Raw genomic sequence first — 14,687 nt, forward strand, 5'->3', positions numbered from 1 at the left:
TTAGAATTGCATTCTTCCAAGCGCGAATAACGTGCACGCCTAGCGAACCGCATCCACGTTTGCTTCTTTCTTCCCGCAAACAGTAGCAGCGCAGTCTGGTGCAGTTCATCTAAACGGTGCAAATGGAGGACGGGCAATTAATTTTATGAATATTTCCATTTAATTAGTTCCACTTTCCATCGGCTGCTTGTCTCGTCTGCCGTGTATTTCGCTGCGATTCGATAACGTAACGATAGTTTTAGCTTCATCCTGCAGCAAACGGGCCCCGGAAAGTTGTGGCAGCGATAGTAAATAGAAAAACCCGACGTAAATTGGAAACGAATTTCCGCCCTGCCGTAATTTTAATTGCCTTACAAAAACGTACCCGCAGCTACATGTGCAACCGTACTACTCTGTGGGACATCCTTCACGCTTCCTCGTTGCTGCTTGGGCTTCGATCGTGTGTACCACGATCTATCTGCGGCGGTCTAACTTACTAACCAAGATGGAACGAACCGTGCAGCTGGGGCGCTGGTTTTGTACGGTGGGATGGTTGTAATTAGTTCTAAGATTGAGTGGCCTTGTATCAAACCACTGACTGATATCACGCAGCTCACGCACACAGTGCGAATGGCGTACGTGCACGGGTTTCGGTACGTGCTGCAGGGGTGGATTAGAGATTGGTTTTTCCTTCCCATAGGGTGAGTTTATGCTGAGAAGTCGCAGGCAGGCAATAATGTTTATTTACAAGCCGACGTGTGTTGCTGTGTTGGTGAGTTGTTCAATCATTTTGTGAATGATAAATGAGTTTGTTTCGAGGAAACTTGTCTTCAAGTTTGGTTACTTTAGCAAAAGTTTCAGCCTTTATTTAAGAGATTAAAATATTGTAATGATGTTTTTTTTTTCGTCTTTGATCCTAAATTGAATCACTTGATTGATGATATTGTTTGCCATGTTTTGTTTTACATGTTTAGACTTTATTCATTTTTTTCATAATTTTTATATTATTCTACTTTACAAACTGTTCCATGAAATTTGTTAGTTTAACTAGGCGGGTTTATGTTTCTGTTTGTTTGGTGTTGTTTTGCTAAAACTATTAAAGTCTTCAATTAACGTGTGTTGGCACTGCAAGCAGTGTCAATAAAATGTAACCCGAAAAAAGAACTACACAATAAAATCCGTAAACGATATCCTATAGTAAATAAATCTCATATGGTGGTAATTATTGTAGCATAATTTAACCAAATGGCATCAAAAGCTTTTATCTTCTGATTGTTTTGTTTGCCTGTGTTGTAGAATGGGGACACGATAATTATTCCTTTATTCGAACCAATGACAGATCATATTTCACCTGTCAATGGGGCAAATGTAATTGATATGAGCTACAAAAGAAGGTCTCGCTCATGAGTGTCATATGATCAAACAATTTTGTTTTGTTGTATGAAAAAAGCCTGGTTGTAAAATGTTATAATACTATCGTAGTAAATCTTACCTCGTCACGAGAATGCATTAGAATAAATATTTTTACTTGTTATATGAATGTTCTGTTTCTTTTTTTAGAAAAAGCTTTTTTTTTTGAAAACATTTAAGTTGAATTTCCTGTCAAAAAATGATAGTAAATCGGTTGCTGCAAGAGCTGCCAGATTTAATTTTGCAACACAAAAAGAAAGAACAAGTGACATGATTTACCGTCCCACTCAATAGCAATTTGCAACAATTAGCTTCAGCACGCTTCCATTTGCTGTGCGATGGTTTTTTGATGACTGTCGGTTTTGGGTTTTCGTTTCCCGACAATTTTTCCACCCCATAAAGTAAGATATGTCCCCAATGGTTCCACTTACTACTTACTTTTCCACCAATTCTTTCTCCCTTTGTGGGTTATGGTATGCGTTGCGCAGTGGAAAAGCGCTAATAAATAATATCCCTTAAAAAACAGAGAACAGTAAGTGTACGAGTAAGAGACACGAGTGATAACTTAGATCGGCGGTATGGTAAAAAGGTCATCATTATTCTGCGTTGTTCATTATTCGCTCGACATCGTCTTCTTTAGTCTTCTCCAAAGGTGGTTCCCTTTCAAGCTTCATCCTCTCGATTGGGCCATTCAGCGTTCGAAAAGGCACCTGATCTCAAATTCAATTTAAACGAACGATTTCACTATTCTGGGCGGCGTTTTTGCATCAGCTAAAACCACTTCCAGTGGGGCTGTTTTACACCCTCGCAAGAGGAAAAGCAAGGTGAAAGATGGACAAAAACGTAAAACAAGTGGCAAGCCTACACATTGTCTTTGCTTTCCTTTCCTGGACAGGAAATATTCACCTGAAAAGCTGTTACCCTGACCCTGTTCCGGTAAAAGCCGTCTGTTGTCATTTTCAGTTGACTTTGCCATATCAGTTCGGTATTGGGATACCGAACGCAAAATAAGAGATGAAGAAAAGATGAAAGGAGATGTTCTTTTCCTCTCATTTTCAAATAACACAGACACGGCCAGCTTCGAGAAAGCGTAAAATGGTGCGGCAGAAGATATGAGGATTTATTTTCTATTCCTTTTTCGTACGAAACTCAACAAACACACAAGGCATAAAAGTTAGTCATCAAACATTTCACGACAGTAAATTATGCACGTTTACACCGGTGAGTGGAGAAAAAGCTTTTTGGAAAAAAAAAACTTTACGCTATGCTTTCCACATCTGCCCTTAGTAAAGAAGGTAACATTTTAAGCATGTTTATGAACAGTGTTCCGGGTTTGTTCCTTTTCTGGACGCATTCTCGTGCCGCAAGAGGCGAAAGGAAAGGAGAGAGGGAAAGCAAAAATGTAATCTACGAAAAGTTTTGTTTTCACGCAACACCATTGCGCATATTTTATCGAAGATAATCGCTGGATATTCTCACAGGTGGTAAGCAAGCGTGAAATAATAATCTCACTGCTGTGTGTGTGTATTGGAGTTGGAGCCCTGTACCATATTTTGTGTGAGAGCATTAGATGGGTTACGCGGAAGTGCTTTCGGTATGCATGTTGATTGTTAGAAGGATAAAAAACCAGATGGTGGAGACGATAGTATTTTTTGAAACCATGCTAATAATATAGAAAATGTGTTCAAAATGTGTGCTTTCTAATAGAATCATTCGAAGCGCTTTAGTGGCCTATAGATAGCAGTGCAATGTTTTGATTGGACTTGACTAGGTATTGAATAGTAACTAGTTTATTTTCTTCTACCAAACAATTTGATATCAAAGCTTAGTCTTATGCGCAATTCTAGTAAGTGAGTAGTTTTAGGCTAGTATGCTGACTAATTTAAAAGTTTCATTCCTTCATATACAAAGAACCATGCGTCTCCATGTAGTTCATGTTAAGCAATGTTTAGTAAAGGAAAATATAGCAGCTCTTAAATGTGTAATAGTTCAAGAATCATGCATTGAACTTTTATTCTATTATGGAAGACCAACAACCACAAGCCTCAGAATTTGTTTGAAAGAAGCACAAATTATGAAAACTGCTTTAAAATGTAAAAAGTTCTTAAAAAAGGGAAAAGCATCTAACAAATGGTCATACGACAAATTACCAATTAATTACCAAATATATCTTTAGACAACCAGCACTTCGATACCACCGTAACTATTCCGAACCTTCAAATACAACCTTTTGTACCATCTTCTTAGAAATACGTACTACTTCGACACAGTTTCTGTGCGACATGGCAAACAATAATTGCAAATCATCACCAAGTGCAGCTAATTAGTGAGCATCAAGAATACTTTTTTTTAACTTTTTCCCTCCTTAATGAGATTGTTCAAATGTTCCCAATGGCAGCATGTATGTGTGTGTTTGTGTGTACGCGTTGAGATAAAGTACCCTTTACTCCTTTCAAAAACAGTGGTTCGTACGGTACACGTGGTACAGCACAAGCCTAACAACTGTCGCGCCGACTGTCACGTCTTCGACCTTCGTAACCAGCCGGCTGGAGGATGGAGGTTTAATTTTCGGCGCGCGCCCGACAACACAGCAACACAAAACGCGTACCAATTTTCCACTACATTTCCACGTGTCGGTTTTGTTCGTTGGAAAATTGTATCACCGTCAGGCAACCGCCACAACACTGGCAAATGACGTGAAATAGCTAATGAGAGACTGACAGTGCGAGTGTCTTTTCCGGTTCGAAGGAAAAGTAGATTTGTGTAAGTGAGTGAGTGAGGTATGTGTGTGTGTGTGTGTGTGTGTGTGTGTGTGTGGGTGCATAGTTGGCGAGGAAACATGTAAGCCATCCTACGCTAACGGTAGGGTCCTGAAATAGACCCTTCAGTTACTAATCGAAAACCGTTCCATTTTCCACTCGCTCGGCAGAGCGCTTGTTTAAGCGTGTCACAATGGAAAATGGGATTTCGGAGCTTTTGCATGTAGGTACGTTGAGTGTGGTAGAAACGGCCGGGACAATCGAAACGCAGCGCACGGTCCAGCCGCAGGTCTACTATCATCCATTGCTGGAAGAAATGGTTCCAACCTTTAAAATAGTCATCGCTAACTCAGTGGCAATTGACAATGATTGGCTCTCGGCAGACGACAGTCGGCATAGAGCGAGAGCAGTTAGACCCGTGCCTTGTATAATCCAATCGAGGAAATGTTGTGTGAAAATTAATTAAATTCTGGTACTTTCAGCACGAATGTTCGCGGGTAGGGAAGTAGGCTAGCGATGGGAAGAGGTGTTTCCCTACCGAACCACTCTCTACCTAGCCATAGTTTAATGCAACATTGTGGAAAATTACGAACAAACTTGCCCGCTCGAGAGACCGCTACCGGAAGACCAATTTTTCCCGGAGACATTTTGTTTCTCTGCACACTGCAAATGCGTACCAGCGCCGAAAAACTAGCCCCCTGTGAGCGTTTACAATTTTTTTTTAATTCCATTTTTTCGAGCGAGTTTTTCTTTTGCTTTTGAAGGGGGGAAACATACACAGTCACTGGACAAACCAGCAAGCCGACTCAAGCTTCGCAGCCCAACGTTTTTTCACTGTCAACGTCGACGACAGTGCGAAGTCGGTTGCCTTCTTGCTCGTTAGGGAATATGTGCTGTCATTTGCACTGACAGGCGTACCGCGTTGTGCGGAGAATACGGACCACTAACGCAAACACACAAAAAATGTCGAGCTGTCCCCACGGCAAAGGAGCCTCATACTGTGCGCAACCAAAACCATTAGCATATTGCAGCATCCCGGTAGTCGGGTGGTACCGTTTTAGGTTGGGTAAGGAACGATGCCGTTACGCTCAGAGAAAGAAAAGCTCACAGCGAAGGATCTGAACGACATGGTAAAAAAAAAAACAGTTCTCCCACCCAGTAGATGATTCTTTTCAGTGCTGTACCGTTTAAAATTGGACCATTTCAAACTTGTCAAAATGCTATGTACGAACGCCCGGTGTACTGGGTGAGCCTTTCAAACCAGGAAAAAGCGCAAGTGAAGGTGATTATTTGTAAGGTGCACGTTATGCCATCGAGGGAGAGAGAGAGAGAGAGGCACACACAGACAGAGGAACCGTTTTCGTGGAAAGTGTCTTTAGGCGAGGTGTGATAGCAGTTGGTGAGCATATTGTCAGCAATCGCACTCACATCAGCATCAAATGCAATGATTTGTTGCCGATTAAAGAGAAGTGGCATGGGGAAAGTTTTCTTTTTGAAAAATATTCAAACACAAGCAAAATCAAGAGAGCCACAGTTGGAATATTTGGACGGGAAACGTTATTAATTAATCTTTCTTTAAACATTTAAAAAAAATTCATATAAGACGGCCGGGCTACAAGCTTACACTTAAATTATAGTTAAGATACACCTCGGTTGATTTTTTTTTTACATTTCTATCCAATGAAAATTATTATTCTACAAAACTATTAACTTTTTTACCATTATATAAGCCATTTGATTCTCTTTACAATTACCAAACTTACTGTTAAACCTGCTATCAACTTATTCCCGAGCTCGAGCATGCAACATTTCCTCATATCATCAATTTTAAACTTCTCCTCCAAACGTTCTATGTAGCGAACACCATTAAAACTGTCCAAGATTTTTCTTGCTGTTGTCCAGTGGCACAAGCAGTGGACACTTCTAGCAGTGAGCGACGCACAGGGAGAAAACGTGTCCGTTACTAAATTCGTTATTTCAACAAACGTGCCAGTGCCGCTGTCCTGTGCGTCGCTTTTGATGTGCGTCGAGACCCGTCCGTCATGTGAAGAAAATCTCCGTCATTCACAACGGTCCTGCCGGACTCGCTTTTACTGCCAACAGTTCCGTTCGGAATCATGACAGAAGCAATCAAGCCAAAACCCGTGCCTGGTAGCGCGCTTGGCACAGTGAAATGTGGCAACCTCTTTGACGAGGGAAACACTGAAGTTGATATCTTCCGGACTGTTTATGTATTTTTTTTTCTTTTAATTTTCCGTCAGGTGACCGACAGCCGTGATCTGAATGCCTTCCAATCGGTTGTTTTTCGTTTCGTTAGTGATCTTTGTTAGTGTCACGTGCATCGACCCACAGTCAATCAACATACAAATCAGGTACAGTTTGGAATCAAATCATCTATGGTTAGTGATATAAATGGTCGGACAACATTTCGCATGTGCGTTTGGTTAGAATTCGATTCAGTTTGCTGTTCGTGCTGCCAATGTGAAATACTTAGACGATGGAAGAAATGTTTCATTTTTTCTTAATAAAAAATGTACTTTTATGATTTTGAAAGAAAGAAACGTAGACAATGCAAGAGCACTTTAAGGCCTTCATATCTGCTCCAGACAGCTCAAAATTTGAAAACCTCTCTTTTATGTGACAAGAGTCCTTTCCCTCCAAATATTTGTATCTATTCTGCCATTACAAAACTCGCCGAAAAAAGGCATCACAGCTCACTTGTTTTATCGCGAGCTTTATTGTGCTAACGGTCACAAACCTTACGACCGATCATCACCGGACGTCTCAGTTGCCGTTCTAACGCATCCCACACTGCCTTCCTCTTTTGCACCAGAACCGGAGGGTCAGATTGTGTCTCCGGTGCGCGTAAGTACGTGTTTTATTTGTAACACACTCAATGTCAACTCCTGCCAAACTCCAAGAAGGTTCGAAATGATTCCTTTCTTCTTTTATGTGCTCATGTCTTCAGTTTTATTTCACTCCATTCGAGAAGTTTATTTTTTCGAACCTTCAGTGTTCAGTGTTGTGATGTGTGTGTGTGAGAAAGAAAACGATCCCATATGGTTTGTTTTATTTTTGGGTTTTCGTCCACTCACTGTACACCGACGTACTTATGAATGTGCAATTTTTATAGCAAAAACAAGTGTCATGTTTTAAGCACACGAGCTAGATCGTTCGCTACTTTATTACGGCACAAATAAACGATGATGACTTTTGCCACAAGCATGGAAACGGAATAAATCTAGACAGGCGGCAAATCACATAGACACGAATGGAGTTGGGGACCGAAATTGGTGCAGTGATTGGAAAATAAATGGTGTATCATATGAAATAATCCGGGCTGGGATCGATCAAAAAGATTCGAGGTGCTGCATTGATTGGTTATATGACACGAAACGAGATTTAAAATTGCTGATGTCATTGGTGGGGTGGGTTGTACGGTAAAAAAAACGTACGGTTGTACGGTTGTACGGTTGCAAGTACGTTTCGTTACTTCAAAGCGTGAGAAGAGTGAAGTATAAATTACAACAACACAGTGAAGCATACACAAAAGCTTTTTGTTATCAAATTTCTTCCAAAAGCTTACAAAACGGCTCAATTTGTCACCCGGAAGGGCACAGATAATTCTTAACTTCCCTAACATTTGCATAATGCTGACTTGGTGGTATAAAATATAAAAATGAGCGAAGTGAAAGAAGCATAACATTTTTTGGTTTTATGTTTATAGCAACTCCAAATTGCACCCTCATAATCCGACCATTCCCTTTCCTCTGTCTGGCACCGTTTTTGTTACGCTAACGCCACAAAGATAAAGAAATAATCTTACGTACCGAGTCAAATTTGAGTGTAAAATTTTTAAAAGCTTTTCCGCACACTCATTGACACTCGTCCTACTGAGAGAGATGGTGAACCTCTAAAGTTTAAGATACGAAGAGAAGAATAAAAATAAAAATCTATCCATCCATCTACCCCGAAGACATTTTCTGCGCTGTCATTCGAATAGCGGAAAAATAAGCCATTGTGAATGGAAGATCCTGCAGTGGCAGTAGTGGAGGTGGTGGTGGTCGTGCGTAACTTTTTCGATTGTCCACCAAACTCACCGAATAGAAACATCGCTGCCGTGCCGTGCTTTGCTAGCAGAACTTTCACAATAAAAGTCAATTCCAAACTGCACCGGCAAAGTGAACCGAGAGTCGGTAAGCGCCGGTTCTTTCTTTTCGGATTTTTAAACTCTCAACGAAAGCCATCCAACATCCAGAAGCTAGCGGTGCTTGGTTTCAAAACAACTGTGCCGTTTTCCGGCAGCAAGCTTCACCGGCACGACGATAGGAAAATGGAGACGCCCAGTACTTTGTATCGCGCGCAATAATAAAGATCCCGGTGTGGTGGTTGCTTCGAACGAACGGACCGTGGTAGCCATTTTGTATCATCTTCGCCTCGTCTCGTCAACTTGACTTTAGTGCGCCTTCTGCAACATTATACGAGCCATTTTCCGGCGCGTATGTGTGTGTGTGTGTTTCTGTGTGTATTTGGTGCCGTCCGTCGACACTGGGCTTTCCTGTGTTTGGGCAGGAGTTAGTGTTTAACTTCGCCTTTTCGTCGGAGGCTTTGGGTTTATTTTATCCTTGTCGTGTAATTTTTCTTCGTTTCTCGTTAGTGCAAGCGTGTTTGCTCCCGGCACAGACAACCGGTCGGGGGGGACACACACAGACTTTCACGATGCGATGCTTTTAAAAGTACGTAAACCATAATAAACACATAAAAAGGCATAATTTATGGTACAATGTTATCATAAAAAATCGTTACACGCTCGGAGTTACACTCGTAGCTGGGACATTGGGAGTGTGTGTGTGTTGGTTTTGCACATCACAACTCGGACAGTTTTCGGTCGGTTCCGTTGCTTGAGCTAGTGGACGACAGTGAAAGAAAGGAAAAAGGCAATATATACATGTGTCTGTTTCTAAATACATTTACCATGCCCCAGCGTGTGGTTGAAGCGGCAATGATGATGGTAAAGTTTCGTGTACCTTAAACTTTAGCTTCAAGCCATCCGAAAAGGCCACGCTGGCCTTGGGAAGTGAATAGCGTAAGTCCATTTTCCACCGAGCAAATTCTGTAGGATGTATCCTACTTGTGTAACGGACACTGGCAGACATACACACTCACTTCCGCATGAAAAGGATACTTTCGGTTCCGTTTCTGCTAAGGAAAACAGATGAACAAATTCCTTTCGCTTCGGTGCGTAGTGTACAAACACAGTGCTGATCACGATGCACGATGGTGGGTTGATTAAGGCGAAACAACAAATCCCAAAGCACAACCGAAAGCTTAAGTTTTATCGTTTGTTTGTCAACGTTTTGAAGCGGGCATTTTAAAAATAGAGCTCGTTGAGATGGGGTTTTTCTCTTTTGAAAAAGATTTTACTCATTTTCTGCTTCCGAATGGTTGGATGGATGATTTTTTAACTAAATTTGAATCAAAAAGTTCTCCATAAGCATACCGGTAATTGCAAATCATATCCCAGACAATGTGTAGATAGCTTTTATTAGCTCACGTGCTATTTTTGCCTTTTCATTCACTAGAAATTTTTTTCATACAACTTAGTTTACTGTACAAATATTTTACTTCTTAAGGCTTAAAGTAAAAATTGCGTGTAAAAAATCCTGTAAAGTATTTTATTTTATAGGTTTTGCTACGAGCATTCTTAGTTTATTCGTGAATAGTCTCTCAAAAGTCGTTGCAACAATTCAATTCGAAATAATAAAAAACTTAGCTTCACGTAACTTAAGGATATGCCTTGCAATATTCATTTGATACAAATTTAGTCTCAAAGTATCTATGTTTCCTTAATGAAACGAATAATCAATATTGAGTGCTCAGATAAAATAAATTCAGATAAATTAACGCTAGTTCACTGACATTTTGGATCATTTTGGGATCATTTAATCGAATTTCAAATTTAAGGAAAATAAATTAAATAAATTTTCCCCTTCACATATGATTGAGTGATGCAAAAAAATAGATTGTTTGCAGATATTTAACCTGTAACTGAGCCATAAACGACTCTACTCTGACAAATGACAATAAAATAAAAGAACATTCGTTGGAAACTTCAAGTGGCCATCAAGAAAATTGGTAAAAGCTTTCCTTACGGATGTTCTTTGCTATGCTTACCTGCCAAGAGAGTATTCGTACAATGAAACATCTTAAGCTCGACAAATGAACCTTCGATGACAAAACTACCCGGCAAACAAAGCGATGCCTTTCAAAATGTGTATTGTCATTTGCCAGTACGATAATTAAACGTACTCATTTGCACCCCTTTCCTTATTCGATGGTGCTTTACCTTATGTTATCTGCCCATCAAGCGACTAACACATTCAATTGCACTCCTTCTCTTTCTCACACTCCCTTTCTCCACAGTCTCCTTGACCCATCGAAGTGATGAAAAATCAATACTCTGGTAGAACACGAAATTCAACTATCTTGACTTGTTTCAAGTTCACCCACAAGGCAGGACACCCTTGCCGTTGGATTTGCGCCCACGGCACCGAACCATTAGACAGCTCGTTACATAATCCGGCATCCATCTGGTCTGCCCGTTACTATCACCATTAACCCTAATGGAAGCCTATCAATCCATCCCGACTACCGAATCCTGACTGTCCGTCGGTGAGTTGGCGAGGTTGGATTCTATTTTTTTGGGGGATGGAATCGATCCAGCTTCCAAAACTGTACGTCTGTTTTGCTGCTTGCGCTTTTCAACAGTGGACGCACACCGTCCGTCCGGTACCAACACGGTATAAAACCTCAGATTGCTCGTTAGACACGGGTCCCGTCTGGAGGCGCGTTTGCCGATAAGAACGAAATTGTGTTTGCTCGTGAAAACGAATTGCCGTACTTTACACCGACGCAAAGAGTGTTGTTTTAGCGTGCAGCAACTGTAGCGTGGTGGGCGTAAGCAATGGAATTAATAAATGTTAAGACACTCGCGTGAAAGCGGTGTGATTCTTACGCATCGTAGAGTCGACTAGCAAGTGTGACAGTTTCTTTTGCTTTAATTTTTCTTTTCTTGGGCTGTTGTTCTAAATGGTGTTTACCGGTGGAAAGGAGAAAGATTTTTTTCCAGCGATTAGACGACAAGCACTTGTGATTGTGTATAGAAGATTTCCTGAATTCTACTGCGTTCGAAGCTAATCTTCATCAACAGATTAGGTTGACATTTTTCCATTCCATTACACCGACCACAAGAGGACAAAAGTGTGTGCCGTGTAAAATAATTATTAACAACTTATAGGGTCGGGTCAAACAGCGAGGTAAACTTCGCGTGAGTGCCCCGGAGTACGATGGCCCAGTTTGACATTTTAATGCATTTTCTAAGCTTGTGGAGAAACCTCAGCTCTCGTGGGACAAACACAAAACATTAAAAGTTTTATATTGTGTTTTTATACGGAAAATGAGTTTGCCTCTGTATGGCAGTGGGGAAGGGACATTGAAAAAACTGTTTTTTTTCATTTTGAAAGCAGGTTTCGTTCTGTTTAATCGCTTGGTATGTGCGGGTATAGCGTAGAAAATGGCCAACGGACCGGAGTGATATTTGTCTGTTGTTATCACCTTTTGAGGGAGCCTTTTTAATGGGCAGTGAAGGAAAACATACTCTCAGCTAACATAAATTTCCTGTTTCAGGTGTCCACCGGGTGGGGCATGGTAAAAGCACATATGGGGGAAAATAACCAGCTAAATCTAGCACGTTTCACACATACATTTATTCACATCATTGTGACGTTCTTTCAGGGGGTCATTGCATAGAAAAATGGGCATTTGTCGGGAGTGAAAACCCGGAACAGCAGTCGTGGCGTGAAAAATATTGTATTGTTCTTTAATTAAACCGCATGTATTAATATAAACTAAAAAATGTATTCACAGTTCTACGTTAGAATAGAGTAGAATTATCAAATAAGAAAACTATCAAGACTCAAAACTGAGTGCATCGTGGTGATATGAATATGGCAATGATTTTATTAGGAAATTGATGTCACAAATTAAGCCAAGTTCGTTGAGAACTGTCTTTTTACAAATTTGAATAAAAAATTGTGATTGTCCGATTGTTTGCCTTACAGTTTCTCAAACAATATCCATCATTAATCATTTAAAAGATACCATTTTAGTTCATTTGTAACGAAATGATGAAATAAAAATTTAAAAAAATCAGGCTTTTAAGACATTCTTCTTCCCATTTTTATTCAACAAAGACTGCTTTACAAAGTATAGAAAAACAGTCGTTCTGCGAAGCAGAGGAGCAATTGCGAAGGAACAGCAATTGCGTCCATCTAAATGAAATTCAATCGTACTGAAAGCAGAGTTTAGGTGTTTAGCGCAGTAAGAAAAAGATCATTCATCTCGTTCGCTAGCTCTGGATGGATCTAATCATTCATCCTGTCGACGGAAAGTGTGTCCATCTTACATTCGTGCGACGGAGTGTAATGTACACATGAGTTGTTCCTTTCTGTATCGCATCACTTTTTTCAAAAGGACATCATTACACAGGCTTTTCTATTAATATTTTCAGTAAGCTTTTAATTTTTATCACAGAATAAAAATCTTTCTGTGACACACCTCACTTCTAACCGCGTTTCAGAGCTTCATTATAAAAAGCTACGAATAAATCCCACAGCGCAATTCAGTGCAATGGACCGGGCTAAAGTGATTCTAATTATCACTGGAAAATACGCGTGTCGGCACGATATTTCGTCGTCTTACGTTGTTGCGTAGCCACAACAGCTTTTCCCAACAGCTATTGTTGCTCTTTCTGCCACGCGTTTCGCGATGTACTTAGAGCAGCTGAATTTTCATTCATCCTTTCCAAACCAAGTCCCAGCAGCTGCAGCAGTCTCGTGAATTATTCAACACTGAAGCGATTGTTTCTTCCACCAATCTTCGTACCCTCCTATGGACGCGGGATTGGTGGTGGTGAAGGTCCTTTCCCATCGATCCTCTGCGCAACGGTGGAAGCTTTTGTGGACGAAAGTTTTCTTTCCTTCCGTCGGTGCGGAACGCTGGTTACGATAATTAAATAAGACACTGATAGAAAAGGATTGGCCACAATCGTTGGGCGCGAGTGGTGCTCGTTAACAGGACGAAATGTTGTTTGTGGTGTTTGCGGATTACACTGGTTGCTTTCGTTTCGTTTTTGTTTATGTTTAGTGTGCACTCGGTGGACCAGAAAACGGGACAGTATTTGTGGCAAGTGAACAATGAACGGTGACAGTTAGTGCAGTGGCGTTTAAAAGCGTTTCTTAATACTTATTTATTTTGTGTGTTCAGCTTAGGAATGAATTAATGAACAAATGAGGATTTTTCAGTGAAAATTTTGTTTCTATAAGTAGATTAGTTTTTCTGGGTAGGTAAGATGGCAGAGGTTTAAAAAAAAGGTTGTTTGTTTGTATGCAGCTACCACTAAACAAGAAACAAATGGCTCAGCTATTATACTTAAGAGCGATTAAAGTCATCTTCAAAATTATGATTATTCATGTCACGAAGAGTGAAATAATAATTAAAATATGCTTTTATTTAATAATTAACGTCAATATATTATAAAGTTCACAGTTAAATCCTTGATTAGAATTTTCAGGACTTTAAATTTCAACCAATTTTCTAATGATAGATGTTCCACCGTGTGCAAAAATTTGTGATATGCAAAATATGTAGCAAAATCCTACTGAATTCTGACATCTAATGATAAATTAAAAATCCATATCTGAAATTTCATTCCTTTTTTTTCTATTTGTAACACTACTCAATCCACTCCGCTGCATAAAAGCTTTCGAAAGTTAATCACTCAAACGATCGCGCTCGTCAAACAAACTTCCATCCAATTAGCATATTCTCAGATGGTAGGCAAATGTTTCCAGTCACCAAAGGCAACTTTGAAGGTGGAAGCTGGCACGAGCTTGCTGTCGCATAAACGCTTCCGTACTACTGCTTCAAGCTACATGGCAGAAACAGGTTAGCTTTTCCATCGAACTGAACATTCGATGGTGCTTCAATGTTCTAATAAATTTCGGGTTAATAACGCTAACGGTACAATGTTTTCTATCGCGAGTATGTTCATTGACGCTTTTCGTACACTTGCACACAAAAAAAAAAAACTGGTGGATGAAAAAGCTTTGACGTAACGAAATACTCCCTCACGAAAAGTAAAAATAAAATTTATTCACCACTCAGAATCGTCCCACAAAGTAACGAAACGAATGAAACGAACCATCAGGCAGAATAGCAAAACCGGGTGAGGAAAAAACATACTTCTAGAAGCTGAAAATTGTTTGCCAACTCTCGACTGAACTGCGCTAATGAAGCCGTCCCTTAATTAGGTAAAAGTTTTCCAGAAGTCACTCTCGCTAGGGTAGAACTGTGATGGTTTGGCGAGAAATAAAAAAAAAAAACAAACGCTCACACACAACAGCTCACGCTTAATAGGACAGATATCTCCCAACCTGGGGTAAAAGCTGTCAAAAACTGGTCTAGAGTTTGAGGGAAAAC

General features: G+C 40.2%; 1 protein-coding gene across 7 annotated transcripts in view; it reads right to left on the minus strand.

Annotated features, from left to right (window-relative positions):
• Nucleotides 1–14,687, minus strand: part of LOC126561301 (cell adhesion molecule Dscam2) — an 81,127-nt gene that overhangs the window by 36,408 nt on the left and 30,032 nt on the right. The gene's annotated exons all lie outside the window — the stretch shown is intronic.

This window comes from Anopheles maculipalpis, chromosome 3RL (genome assembly GCF_943734695.1).
Source record: "Anopheles maculipalpis chromosome 3RL, idAnoMacuDA_375_x, whole genome shotgun sequence".
NCBI classification, from domain to species: Eukaryota; Metazoa; Arthropoda; class Insecta; order Diptera; family Culicidae; genus Anopheles; species Anopheles maculipalpis.